This window comes from Tupaia chinensis, unplaced genomic scaffold (assembly GCF_000334495.1).
Source record: "Tupaia chinensis unplaced genomic scaffold, TupChi_1.0 Scaffold000244_1, whole genome shotgun sequence".
Taxonomy (NCBI): domain Eukaryota; kingdom Metazoa; phylum Chordata; class Mammalia; order Scandentia; family Tupaiidae; genus Tupaia; species Tupaia belangeri.
The window spans coordinates 1634238-1650164 of NW_006159722.1; the positions used below are offsets into that span (position 1 = coordinate 1634238).

General features: G+C 34.7%; 1 pseudogene; it reads right to left on the reverse strand.

Annotated features, from left to right (window-relative positions):
- Window positions 1-14884: 14884 nt before the first annotated feature.
- Window positions 14885-15668, reverse strand: LOC102475063 (transcription factor BTF3 pseudogene; annotated as a pseudogene).
- Between the last annotated feature and the right edge of the window lie 259 nt (window positions 15669-15927).

Below are 15927 nucleotides of genomic sequence, written 5' to 3' on the forward strand. Positions count from 1 at the left end.
ATACAATTTTAAAGTTTCTATGATTCAACAAATACCTCTCATGTTCCAAATTCAAAGTTTCACAAAATAAGCACGTTCTGATGGACAGGTAACGTAAAGGATATTTGTATCTGCAGAAGAAGAAAAGCATGTGGGTATAACGTGAGAAGTATGATCACCCTGGGATGTGACTCCGAACATCTCACTTGCTTGAAAATGATTATGACAGAATTTTTCACCTTTCATCTTATTTATATATTACCAGGGAAAGAATAAGCCATTCAGTCCAGATAGGTTTTGGCCCACAAGACAATGATTCAACCAACCATCCAGAGATTTAATTCTGTCTCCAGCTGGCCCTTTGAATGTTGGCAAGTTCTCCAGCAATTTCTCCCCATGTGAATAATGATCTGGGAATTTTAACATTTCATTTTGTAACTTGTCACTTTTCTGTCCATCAAACCTTTCTTACTAATTATTTTTTCTAGAATCATCTCACATACCAAGGTCAAACTGCTATTTTCATTTAGTTAACTATTTTTTTATATCAGATATTTTCACGGAAGGGTTAAAATGACTGAGATTTTAAGAAAACATATCAAAAATCGGCTTAGTCTGACTTTTTGTACATTTGCAGGTGATTTCATTTTTACATCTATCAATTCATTGATATTTTATTTCAAAAACATTTTTCATGAAGAATTTCATTAAATTGCTCTTATTTTTATTTCAAATGCTGTATTATCATTTAAGCCCAAGAACTTCTACACGCTATTATTAAAATGTTAGAAATAAAAGTATGTATTTATAGTTTAACTTCATGAAATGTTCATTTCATTTATTTTTATATAAACAAAAAAGTTCATTTCATGTCTCACTGATACCTATTATTTCTCTGTGGGGAATTCTTAATGAATACATGTGCTACTGTCTACAGTTCCATATTTAGATAATCCTAGATATAAATTACTATGCACTAACAGAACTTAAAATCATTTTACTATTATTTTTACTTTTATGAAGTATAATAAAACCAAGAATATGATAAAACGATAATATTCATAGTTAAGTTCAACACATGCATGTATAGAGTATATTCATATACTGATCTTCTATTATTTAAAAATGATTTGATTTTTTGTTGGCACTATCACTTTTTTCCTTTAAATTCAGTGACAGTTACTCAAGGCCAAAGCTTACTAATAAAAAGTGAAAAATTTAGTTACATTCAGACAGCAAGAGACAGTGATCATTATGAAACAATTAGCATGCTCCTGTACTCATCCTCAACTCAAGAATTCACACTCTGGTTTATAAAAAAAGAAGATTTGGATGTTTTTATTTCTTTCCTGGCTAGCTGAACACTAGCACATACAATAATAATGTGATAATTTTAGAATATAATAAAATTTTAAACTATATTTAAGAAACATATTGTTGAAGTTAACAATAAACATAAGAACATAAACCAAATTAATTTAGAAACATTAACATCTGTTTTTTTATCGCTATTTCTCAAGTATTCCATAAAAATTATTTTTTCTGAGTACATTTCTTAATACATTATTTAAAGACTGGGATATATGAAACTCAAAACAAGATTATCACCATGAAAAAAATTTTCTATATCATTATGAAACAATTAGCATGCTCCTGTACTCATCCTCAACTCAAGAATTCACACTCTGGTTTATAAAAAAAAGAAGATTTGGATGTTTTTATTTCTTTCCTGGCTAGCTGAACACTAGCACATACAATAATAATGTGATAATTTTAGAATATAATAAAATTTTAAACTATATTTAAGAAACATATTGTTGAAGTTAACAATAAACATAAGAACATAAACCAAATTAATTTAGAAACATTAACATCTGTTTTTTTATCGCTATTTCTCAAGTATTCCATAAAAATTATTTTTTCTGAGTACATTTCTTAATACATTATTTAAAGACTGGGATATATGAAACTCAAAACAAGATTATCACCATGAAAAAAATTTTCTATCATAGATTAAAAGATCTTTGAGACCTTGACAATTAAATTATTTCAATAGATCATCACACACATGTGTTAAGTTGACACACTATTTGTAACTTTTTCAGCAACTTATTTCTGAATTCCAGTTTTAAAATACGCCTGAGTTTATTGGTAATAATATAGAATATAAGCATAAATATAAATAACCTTACCTATTTGTATAAAAAATATAGAACAAACAAAAGTACAAAACTAAATTAGACTTTCTAAAACCAATCCTACTCAGAACTTGCACAATTGTAATTCTATTAGCATTACAGAGACTTTTCTAGGCAGACTGCACTTATTCCAATGATTTTTTAATTTCCCAGAATATTTTAGAATGACAGTTTGGAACATTCTTCTCTCACCTGACAAAGCCCAGTTCTTTGAAAGAAGATTTGAAAAAAGCCATGCATCTTAAACAATCAAAACTGATCAAGCAAGTTTTCAAATCAATACCACTTTTTCTATGGAAATAAGAGAGAGTTGATTTGGTGTACATCCTATAATTGTTTAAAGATATTTCTAGAAGTGTTTTGAGATGTGTGCATGCTTAGAATAAGTTTTTAGCCTTCTAAAATGATCATCCCATAAAGCAATATTCATCTGGAATCTTTTTCTAAAAAATGTCATAAATTTTCATCTCAAACAAAAGCATCACATGATCTTATTTATATATTAAGATAGGGAAAGGAGGTAACATCTGCTGGTTTCTCTAACTGTGAGTTTTTGATTATCTAAATATTAAATTTTATTTTTCCACAATAAAGAGAAGCTATTTAAGAGCTAGGTAGTAAACCAGGTCAGGGTCTCTTCATCTCGGCGCAATTGACATTTGTGGCTGATAATTGGTGAGAGGACTGTCCTGTGGATTTTAAGTTCTTTAGCAACATAGTTGGCCTCTACCCTTTCAATGTACCCTCTTGGATATGGCAATCAGAAATATCTCTACCTTTACTCAGTGTCTCCTGGGAGACTAATCATCCCTGACAAAACCCACTTGATTAAGTGATTAGAAATTTTCTTCCAACCCCAAGAGTTTAAAATTTATAAAACACAATAAAATATGAAGGGTCTTTTTTAAATTCATGGAAAAACGCATGTTATAAAAAAGCTATATGTGGATTTCAAAAAGCTTGTGCACTAAAATAAACTCATTCTTTAATTCTACTTTTCCACAAACTTTTTGAAGCCCTTGTATATGTAGAAAACACTGTTACACATTCTAAAGTTGTACAACTAAGAAAATATAAACAATTCATGTTATAATTGTTCTAGCTACACTTATCTTTAAAGACAACTTTGTATAAATGATATGGTGAACATGTTTAAAATTTGTGGTGAGAAGGCACAGCCTAGTAGCATACTAAACATTTCATATTAATACACATATACAGACATAGCTACAATAATATATGTATACATTTGTTGGTCCACACAAACTCTTAGCAGAGCATGCCTTAAATTACATGTGACTATGTAACACTTCCTTACCAACCTTCAAACTTAAAAATAGTATAGACTTTATGATCGATACATAAATTCTAACATGACCTCTCCTGAGAGAAAAGTAGGCAAAATAAATGTGGTGGCCATTTACATAGAACCCTCATGTGACTTTCAAAGTCACTGAATAGTCTCACGTTAATCACTCTCTATGCAACGTGAGATTTCTGTACAAATACTGTCTTTTTCTACCTACCTTCACACTTACCTGTCAGGAACTAGACTATAACCTAGTAAAAAATACATTTCCCAAGAAATTTTTTTCTAGGTACAATTTTCTTCTAAACATACTTAACACAGAAATCACTAGTGACAAATTAATATTAAAGTGTTATTAGATACTAGCTGTAATATTTTGGTAAAGTAAACCATAAAATAGAATCACTGTAAACAATAATAGCCCAACATTTTCTTTCTTCCTTTTTCTTCAAATCAACTTACCTCATTTCTGATTTAGCCATATACTATATCCATAGATTACCTTGCAATACATTTCTACTGAGCTAAGACTAACCACAAGCCTCAGCTTAGATCTACTGAACATTGAGGAAATATTACTACTAAAAACCCTTATCACAGATGGATACAGGATTTCCAATGGTTAGAATTTCCTGTATACTGGAGAACACTGTAAAGCATAAGTTATTAAGAGTATAATATTATGAATCATGACTGTCCCTAAATAAACCTGAAGGCTTGTCATAAAGTTGAAATTATATCCTGGTAAATTGATAAAATTAATATACTATTTTAAGTCACAATTGTTTAACCATAAAGAGGCCTCATGGTTGTGCCGCTTTTCTTTTAATTAAATTAAAAAGTCTTCCCCGTAGTTACTGATGTGTGAACATATTTCCATAGAGAATTATTTAAATGGGGAGTAAAGCATTCAAATGTAGTCAAATATGATTGTTTAAAGATACTATACATTCATGCATTAGGATAGTAAGCGAATATAAAATTGAAAGTAAAGCATGCCATACGTAATTATTAGTGGCTCAGCTGTCAGTTAGTCAAATCAACTAAAAGGCCAATTATTCTAAGGATACCCAGGATGGTAATGCCAAGCTCATTGTCGGCATTACATTATTTTCAGATAGTTATGGCTCCTTTTACAGTAGATTAATTTCCCAGTGAAAACACTTGGCGTGCAACTTTAAATTTTACAAATTGGCCCCCAACTTTTAAATCTTTAATATTTAGAGAGAAATATAATATTACTTTAAATACAAGGGAAATATTAAGAGAAAAATAGAGAAGAATAATTTTATATTAAATTGGATGATTTCCTTTTTTCCAGTTTCATCATTAATGTCACAAGAAAATATCAAAGGACAAGTTTTCACTTAGCTTACTAAAATCTTTTCATGATTAGCTTTTAAGAATGGAATTGAACTTTTTCTTATAAACTATGTTGAAATAACACATTAAGAATACTAAAAAAAAATTTAAGAAAACACTAAACAATCACAAACAGAAAGCTTACAGTAAGCATCAGGAGTAGAAAATGTTATGTGTGTCTAAAGTTGAGAGAATGTATTTGTAAATTTAGTCTTCCTTCAACTCAGAATTAAAAGCATACAGTGGCCCAGGCATATTAAATTCCTTCTGACCAGCACCAGGTTTTTCAAAATACTAACCTGGTGAACATTGTTTTGGAGTCACACCCTCACCATGGCTACCTGGGATCCCTGTTCACTGCTCCACTGTGGCACTTGCCACCAGGTGGACCGATTGTTTTCCTATCTGTCTTCCTGGTGGATTGAATTCTAGATTCCTGGGTTCCTACCAGACAGCAAGGATTGAGGCATATTTATTACTCTCACCCAAGAACCTAGCTCTTAATAAGTGTGTGGTGGATTAAATCAAACACACGAAAGGCATGCACTTTGACGATTTTCAAATCTAGCTATACAGTAGAATTACCCAGAGAGTTCTAATCATCTATATACCCAGAACACTTAAATCAGAATCTCTATGGATGGGAAGCTCTGGCATATGTATTGTTTGATAATCTTTCCAGATACCAGGGACAGGGAAGAGAGGAGAAATGGGGAGTTAGTTTTTATGGGTATAAAGTTTTCAATTCTTCAAGTTGAAAAAGTGCTAGAGATATGTTTGAACACAATGCAAATAAATATACTTAACACTACAGAACTGTATAGTTAAAAATATTGGGCTATCAGAAAAGTCATGACGTATTTTTTTATGTTTCTCTATGGAAAAATACATCATGACTTTTCCAACAACTCAACAGTTACGATGGTAGATTCCATTGCATATTTTTTCACCCCAATTTTTAAAAAGATTTTCTAAAATATCTTTCCCAGTGGTTCTATTGTACAACCAGGGTTGAGAACCATGTGAGCACATGGAGAACATTAAAGTTTCCCCCAAGACCAGTTCTGTTTACTGAGTGGGAGAGAGAAGAGGGAAAATGCTTCACAGTCTTTTCCAACCAATTTAAAAAAAAAAAAAAAAGAAGAAGTCTAGAGCTAAGTAAATTTTGGAAAATCTGAATGTCTTACCCGCAATTGACATCCATGTTAGAATATATTTACTATTTAAGAAACACTGCCATCCAGAAACCTATTTAACTTGGTTCTAAGACTTGATTGTATCATTATAAAAGAATGCTTCCCCTTCGAAATGGTTTCTATTCTTGAAAATGGAGTACAGCATGGATCAATGCCTCTCAACCTTTTGATGTCCACAGTGTACTTTTGATTGCTAGAATCCCTAACAGCAGGCTTGAAGGGATTAAATGACTCAGAGGAGCAGTAAACAAGACAGCAATGATTACAAACCATCACTAATGCAACCTAACAATATTTACAGGGTCTAAACATGCACTCATTCATAGCTACTGACTTATATTACTTTCTCCCCCTGGGATGTGGGTGCTTTGCGGTGGAGGTAGCTACTGCTCTGACCTTTCTCTCATATGTTCACAAGGCAAAGTTCTGCTGTTTCCCAATGAATACTATCACTGGCCTCATAGTAAAACATGTATTTTCTCTTTACCGTAACAGTTACATATCATGCTAGTTCCTTTAATTTTTTTAAGAGATTTTTTTTGGTATAGGGCATGTGTGGGTCTCTGGAGAGACAGAGACTCAGAGAGCAAAAAATCACCCCCTGGGAGGGATGGTCACACCACAGTCCCTTCTCCTCCATTCTCCTCTCAGGGTTTTGGGCACACACGCACCCGGCATGAAGTTCAAGCCTCCAGGTCCAGGACTTGAACTGGGGTCAGCCATGTGGGAGTCCAACAACATAACCATTACACCATCCACTGGTCCCTCTAGTTCCTGTTTTGGTTCAAAGTTTCTTATGCTACACATCACAGTAACGGCTTCATATATGTATTCAGTTGTAAAAACAATACCTTCTACATGCTGTTCTAAATTTGGCCTTGAAATACGTGAGTATAGCGTGAGACACAAACGGAGAACCTCAGCCAGAGGAGCCTGAACTTGGGAGTAGTTGTGGCTACATCCACCTCTGAGTGTGGTGTGTGTGTGTGTGTGTGTGTGTGTGTAAAACACCCTTTGAGTGGCTTTCTGGAAGCATAGACCTTACCATCCCTAAACTACCACCTTGTGAGGAGTGTTTCTGCAATGACTGTCTTGATTCTATGCAACACCTTTCATTAAAGGAAACAGCATTTATATCCTAAAACCAGAAGTGATGGAGAAATGAAAAATGAAACCTATTTTAATGCTTTATAGAGATATTTTATTCCCCTTGAACACAGAAAGGATGCAGACAACTTTTAAATTTGATTTGGTCAAGAAATAAATTAGATGAAAAGCTCAGGGCAGAATATTATTGTAAAATCTGGGTGCTGCTAAATTCTGTGGTACACTTGAGAGGTACATAATTGGGTTCCTTTAATCCAGGCTGTAACCCATTGTACTCTTTCTTCACAGTGAATTGCATGTCAGAATAGCCACAAGGAAAAAAAAAAAGATGTATTATAACCCTGTTTTTCTCTTACCATTATAAGCTGTGTGATAGCGCAGACAACTCTGCAGTGAGGATATTTAGCAGAAGTGAAATTATAACATTACAACATTGAAGAATCCTGACTTGAGCCTTCATTAACTAGCATCAGGAAAATCTATCACAAAACTTTCAAATCACCTGAAATCTGCAACTCCCCTCCTACTTCATCTTAAGTAATAATGATATTCACAATACAGCATTCAATATTGAACATTTATCTAGGTCATTGCAATGCAAATGGTGCTATGACATGTAATTGAGGAGAAAATCCAGGTGAACTCTAAAAATAACATATTCATAATTGATAACAGAAGAGAGAGAAATTGTATACTCGCATATACAGAAGTGATATTGGGCTAATTATTTAATTAATGTGATTATTAAACAGGTTTTTTTCCTCACTTACTTAAAGTACATCAACTGAGGCTGATACAGTTTTTGCCTTGGTCCTGTTTCTGTTTGTAATGTTGACACCTTTCTTTTTCAGACTGCTAGGCAAATTATAAATAATCAATTTAAATACACTTTATACAATCAATTAATTGAGAAAAGATAGTATCAGAAAATACAATGATAGGGGTTGGTGGGTGGTGTTGTGGTTAAGGGTGCTGGATTCCCACATGGCCAACTGTGGTTCAAGTTCCGGACCTGGCAGCTTGCTTTCTCACTTTCTCTCTCTCTCTCTCTCTCTCTCTCTCTCTCTCTCTCTCTCTCTCTCTCTCTCTCCTTCCTCTGCTCTGTACCCATTGGGTCAAATGACAAAAAAAAAAAAAAAAAGCAAATAAATAAAATAATTCTTTAAAAAAATACAATTATAGTTCATTTCATTGTTATAGGAAAACTAAAAATTCAGTCACTTTATAGCATAAGCTTAAATCTAATTAAAAATTTCATAGATATTAACTCATAAAAAATACACAATATTACAATATTAGACCTTTAACTTAATGAAGGCTCTGGGGAACAAGATGCTTCCTTACGGAGTTTGGTTACATTGGAATCTGCCTACAGAGACCTGACAATCTGGGGCGGTTATTTTCACCTATTAAAAATCATGAAAAGTTGGGGCCAGCAGGTGGCATGGTGGTTAAAGGCACTGGACTCCCACACGGCTGACCGTAGTTCAAGTCCCAGACCTGGTAACTTGCTTCCTCACTTTCTCTCTGTCTCTCTCTCTCTCTCTCCCTCTCAAATTAAAAAAATAGATAAGTAAATAGATAAAGTTAAATAAAATAATTCTTAAAAAAATAGTGAAAGTCAGTCATTGAGTCTGCTATTCTTAAGCTACATGGCTATATTAAGCAATATAAACTATATTGTCTCTTTACATGTGAGCTGAAAAGAAGGAGCAGCAATAATAATTTTCCTTGAAATATATATTTTTTAAGGTTTTTGCCATAGGTCATGCACACTTATGAGGGAGAAAGAGAGAGACACAGACACAGAGAGCGGGAAAGTGAGAAGTCACCCTCTCCACCAGGAAGGATGGCCATGCTGCAATTCTTTTTCCTCAATTCTCCTCTCAGAATTTTGGGCACACACACACACACGCACACACACACACACACGTACATGCCTAGTATGATTTTTCAAGCCTTCAGATCTAGGACTTGAACCATGGTTGACCATATGGGAATCCAACACTTTAACCACCATACCACCTGCTGGACTCCCTTGAAATATGTTATACTTTTCCATGCACACACACACACACACACACACACACACCAAAACAAAACAAAACAAAATGGTAAGTAGAAATTTTTTAACAATTAGAGTAGTCATAAATGCATGAATAAAACATTCCTAAACACACTCGTTTCCTTGCATTGTAGACATTACTCTAGTAAAGTAGGTCTAATTGACTGCAGTAAGTGTAAAGAAAAGCGTCCCTCTTAATACCAAATTGAAAGGCATGTTTCCTACAGTGAAGATCAAATTAAAGCATTTATAAAATAACCTTAAGTAACTTCACATACATAGTTCCAGACGCCATCAACCAGTAAGAGTAAAAACATTTTTCTGTCTTAAGGTCGTACATATTTCACTCTTAGGAAGGTCAACAATTTCTAGCTTCAGATACTAAGATGCACACACTCCGACTTGCTCCTCAAAAGGCCATGTCATTCTTATACAACTTAATCAGTGGCTACACAGAGGAAAGCAACACTGCAATCCTTCTGATCATTTTAATGAGGACCCCTGGCTATTCAGTCATTGAAATATAATTGACTTGCTCTCCTCTTATTTTCATAATAGACACTCCAACCTAGACCACGTTTATTTGGCTATAAGAAATGTCAGGAAGAATTGGAACTTTTCTGAGTGTCCCCATTAAAACTGAAAACATGCCACCCTGTCTTTTACATGAACTGCAATCATTTCGTGTTGGTCTCATTATGCAATACAAGATGCAAATGTTCCATTTGCCTTCTCACCAAACTGCAAGACCAAGAAAATAAGCACACCAAAAATATCTTACTTTACCAGTACCTTTATCTTATAATCTAATATTATTTGTTCAATATTTTAGAAAACCAGCAATAGGAATAAAAAGTACTATAAATGTTACCGTTGTTACTGACTTTTAGTAAGATTACAAAGTAGGGCTGATGTCTTTTAACTTCATAATTAATCTACTTTTAAAAAATGCAAAATTTTTCTCCATGAAATTACATGATCTAAGGACTGAGTAAATGTCATTTTCAAAATAAAGTTTTTGCTGAGAAGTTTAGGTTTGCAAAGCTAATATGCAAAATTAATTACTGTAATCTTTGAAATCATGTAAATGCTGTAACTGTTTTATATTTTAGAGTTTTCGAATGTTTCAACAACTTCAGAAGCCAAACATTACTTGATAATATGGAAGTTTAATTACAATATAAATTTTAAATCCATCATAAATTTCACAAGTTCCTATAAGAGCCTAAGCATCTTGCTCAAATATTTTTTCTTAACACAAAATATTCCTATTTGAGATGTAATTGACCAGACTAAATATTTCATTCACGTCTGTCTTAATTAAGATATATTTATATTGGGACCAGTAGTTGGCATAATGGCTATGTCACTGGACTCCCATGTAGTCAACTGTGGTTTGAGTCCCAGACCCGGTGGCTTAAACTTACGCCAGGCGCATGAGCATACCTGAGAGGAGAATGGAGGAGAAGGGATTGCGGCATGACCATCCCCCCCCCCAGAGGGGGATGTCTCACTTTCTGTCTCTCTCTGCCTTTCTGGCGAGCACACGCACCCCACAGCAAAAAAAAAAAAACTCTTCAAAAAAAAAAAGATATATTTATACTCATTAATGGCAAAAATGTTAGGGGAAAAGAATCGCCATATATTCATTATTTTAATGGTTGTTTCTTTTTTAAAAATTATTATTTATTTCACTTTATTTATTATTTATTGATTTATTTAAATTTGCTATTGGGCACACATGCTCTCCAGAGAGACAGATAGAGAGAGGGAAAGTGAAAAGTAAGCTACCATATCCAAGACTCAAACCATGGTGGGCCATATGGGAATCAGCACCTTAAACACCATGCCATCTGCTGGCCCTGTGGCCATTCTTTTTGACTCAGCAATTCCAATTCCATGAATATGGCCTCCAGTTGAGTAATTGCATATAAATTCATATACATATCTATATATATACATGTGCCGTAGTTTACTTTGGGAAAAAAAGAAAAAGCCTTGGAAACAAAACAAATGTCCCAGTAGAAGGCAGACTATATAAGTAATTATTTATTTACATTTATGTAATTAAATACTGTATGCCTATTGCAAAGAATATGGTAGGTGTATACAAATTGGCATAGATATTGCATCGTGAAAGGTAAAGCATCACAAAGTGTGTGCAATAGAGTCTTTTTCAAAAATAATGTAAAGGTAAATGTATGAGTTTAAAAATGTAGAGGAAAATACAGTGAATTGTTAACAGTTCTTATCTCCATAGAATTAAATAAAGAGTTTTACTCCACATTGTTTGAACATGTAAGATTCACTAATTCATTTGGGACTGGCAGGTGGCGTGGTGGTTGGGGGTGCTGGACTCCCGCATGGCTGACCATGGTTCAAGTCCTGGATATAGCAGCTTGCTTTTTCACTTTTTCTCTCTTTCTCTTTCTCTCCGTATCTCACTCTGGTCAATTTTAAAAATAACAATAATGATAAGTAAAATAAAGGAAATAATTCTTTTTTAAAAACTCATTCATTTAACTAATAGTTTTAAGTATCTGTGATGTGCCAAGTAATTTTCTAGGTGCCAGGGGTATAGCAATAAACAAAACAAAGTTGTGTGTATTCCTTTTAAAGTCAGAAAAAAAAAATTTTTTAAGTTTTAAAATTTTCATTTCCTCTATTAAAAAAAATAAAGTCAGAACCATATATTTCATCATCCTTGCTGAGATTCATTACCCTTATCTTTCTGTTGCTCAGAACTTTCTAATATTAAATTAGTGTACTAAATTTAATAGAAATCATCACTAAAGCAATCTCTCTTAGGTACAACAGTTTTTTGGGGTTTTTTTTTTTTTTTTTTTTTTGGAGAGGTTTTCACTATAGGGCGCGTGTGCTCGCCAGACAGACAGAGACATAGAGACAGAAAGCGAGAAATCACCCCCCGGGGGGATGGTCACGCCACAATCCCTTCTCCTCCATTCTCCTCTCGGGATCTTGGGCATGCACGCACACGTGCCCAGCGTGAGTTCTAAGCCACCGGGTCCGGGACGCGAACCGCGGTCGACTACGTGGGAGTCCAGCGACATAGCCATTTAGGTACAACAGTTTTATGAAAAATATTGCACAGTATTTTATCATCCAAAATTTGAATAATTGTGTTACCAAATATCTGAACATGTAACTAGATAGGAATAATAAAATACACTTGTGATTTCATTAGAAATACTTTATATGAAAGTAATAGGGGTTAGAGGCCAGCAGGTGGCGTGGTGGTTAAGAGTGCTGAACATTCCCACATGGCCAATCATGGTTCAAGTCACAGACCTGGTGGCTTGCTTTCTCACTTTCTCTCTCTTTCTGTCTCTCTCTGGTCAAATTAAAATAAATGAATGAATGATTAAATAAATAATCCCCTTTAAAAAAAAAGAAAGTTATGGGTTTATATGGTGGCACAGTGATAATACAATCTTCTGAGAGACTGACACATCTGGGAAGATTTCAGGTTCAGGTCCAGACACCTCCTTGCACACCTTCGATCAGGGGCTAGCTGATGCTAGGGGTGGATCATAGCATGAGGACTCTATTGGGAGTGCCTGTCTGTCTCTGTCTGTCTCTATCTCTATATCTCTCTCTGTGTCTCACTAATAGAAGAAAGAAAGAAGGGAGGAATAAAGGGAGAGAGGGAAGGAGTGAAGGAATGAAAGAAGGAAACTTTTTAAAAGAAAATAATATAACTATGAATACATAAATATGACTATTTATCTATTCCCTACTGGTGGAAAACACTGGAGAAACTCTGGGAAACAATGGGGTAGGCAAAGACTTCTTAAGCAAGACCCCCAAAGCACAGGCAATAATTCCTAAAATAGACAGGTGGGATTACGTCAGATTAAGAAGTTTCTGCAGAGCAAAGGACATGGTAATTAGTGTGAATCGACAACCCTTGGAATGGGAGAGAACTTTTGTTAACTGTGCCTCAGATAAGGGACTGATAACCAGAATACACAGAGAACTCAAGCCACTTACCTGGAAAAAAATGATTAACCCAATTTAAAGATAGGAAAATAAGCAGAATTAGTAAACAACTCTCTAAGGAAGACATATGAACAGCCAAAAACCATATGAAAAAATGCTCAACATCCCTCATCATAAGGGTGATGCAGATCAAAACCACAATAAGATACCACCTAACTCAGTCAGAATAGCAATGATTTAAAAAAAAAAAAAAAAAGAAAGAAAGAAAAGAAAAAATGATAAGTGCCGGCAGGGCTGTGGTGAAGGGGAACACTCCTACATTGTTGGGGGGAATGTAAATTGGTCCAGCCACTGTGGAGAACAATATGGAGGTTTCTCAAAGACCTTCAAATAGCCAGGCGCATGTGTGTGCATGCCCAAGATCCCGAAAGGAAAATGGAGGAGAAGGAATTGTAGAGTGGCCATCCCCCCAGTGGGTAATTCCTCGCTTTCGTCTCTCTCTGTCTTTCTGGCGAGTGCACGCGCCCTATAGCAAATACCTCTCAAAAAAAAAAAAGACTTTCAAATAGAACTACCATATGATCCAGCAATTCCACTTCTGGGTATTTACCCTAAGGACAGGAGAACACTCAATCAGAAAAGCATTTGCACAGCTATATTTATTGCAGTACTATTCATGATTGCTAAGACATGGAACCAACCCAAATGTCCACAAATAGATGAATTGATGGGAAAAGTGTAGCACAAATACTCCATGGAATGTTATTCGGCCATAAAAGGCAACAAGGCCCTGGAATTTGATAGAAAGTGGATGAATACAGAAGATATGTTGCTGAGTGAAGCAAGCCAGGCTATTAAAGAGACAGTTTATGTCTCCACTTAACATATACCGACTGTCCACACTCAATGGTTGAGACTGAAAGACTGGAGGGCATAAAAGCATTAAAAATTGTTATGGACACTAGTGATAAAGTGGAAGGAGAGTGTGGGAGGGGAAGAGCATAAGAAAGGAAATTTGGGGTGGAAATGGAGAGGTAAGATATTTGATTACACAGCTGTGGTTTATTATCTGTTGAGGAGGATGTGTATAGTATTCTCAACTGGACTGTGATGTATACCATGCTGGGTAAAGTCTCTTTATAATCTAAATGATGTATAGTGATTGAGTGTATAAATAATAATAATAAAATAAATAAAATAAAAATAATTATAAACAAAAAATTCACAGTTATTCTCATCTATAAAACCACAAGATAATATCAATTTTATGGGTCTATAATACTTTAATATTTCACTCAATTTTCCACTACCATATATAGAAGCTTTTAGGACTAAAATTAATATTGCAAGAGTATAGCAAATTTTATTTAAAATGTTTCTAAGTTTATTAAAATGTGAAATGTTAATATTGATATGTGGGGCCAGCAGGTGGCATGGTGATTGAGGGCACTGGACTCCCACATGACCAACCACTGTAGTTTGAGTCCCGGACCTGGCAGCTTGTTTTCTCTCTCTTTCTCTCTCTCTCTCTCTCTATATATATATATACATACACACACACACACATATATATATACATACACATACCTATCTCTCTCTCTGTCCCTCTCCTGTTAAACTTTTTTTTTTTTATTTTTTTACTAGGCAACGAACTTTATTAACCTTTGTTCCAAACTTTATTCCCAGACTTCTTCAGCTTAATTAGCTGCAAAGAATGAACTGCGTATAAGCAAAAACTGGAAAGAGCTGCAGTGTCCAAGGGGCTTAGGCTTAAAAATATTAGAGATCTAGATTTTATCAGATCCATAAACAAAACAGAATTTTAAAAAGCAGTCATAATATAAAATAGCAGCTCCCAGTAACTTCGTCAAGTTTATCCCTTTCAGAAGTTGACTCAATTCGGTTTGCCTCATTCTTGGAAGCCTCATCAAAATTCTCCACTGAGATCTGGAACTTCATCATCATCATCCTCTCCAGTAGCACGTGGTGCTTCTCCATCCACAGATTGTTTGGGCAGAGCTTCAGCCAGTCTCCTTAAACTAGTCAGACTGTCTGCCCCAAGCTGGTTTACGATGCTGGGTAGCATTTCTGTCAGCTGCTTTGTCTCAGCATGGCCTGTATTGGTGAAAGCATTCAGGCCAGAGATGCCTGAACTTTAGGGTTGTTAAACTGGATCACTGTTCCCTGGTTTGTAAACATATTCACCTCTTCAATACCAGAGATATTGTTTACCCCTAACTTCCTTAAGGAGAACTGAAGTTTCTTATCATCTGCTGTAGCTGTTCTATGAACCACCTTCTTTCTACCAGCAGTTCCTTTCCCACCAATGCACACTTGTGTCTGCAGCTTGGCGAGCTTTTCCTGGTTCATGATAGTTTCTTTCATCTTGTCGGAGCGGAAAAGGGGCCGCGCGGGGGACTAGGGTTGGCGCTCAGGAGGTCTCAGGCAGACCAGCTGAGATTAGGTGCACACACGCGGGGACGCAAGATGGCAGCTCTCTTGTCAAATTTTTAAAAATAAAGTTAAATAAAATAATTCTTTAAAAAAGAGTAATTCTTTAATATTAAATATATATATATTATTTGATATGCTTCAATTTTATTAAAAATCTAGCAGGTACACTCTGAATTTTCTAATGTAATTTTCTTTTGTTCCTTTAAAATAGCAAAAAGATTCAAAGAATTATTTATAGAATTTACTGGACTGAAATAAAATCTTGTTATATCTATTAGGTATAAAATATTTTTAAAG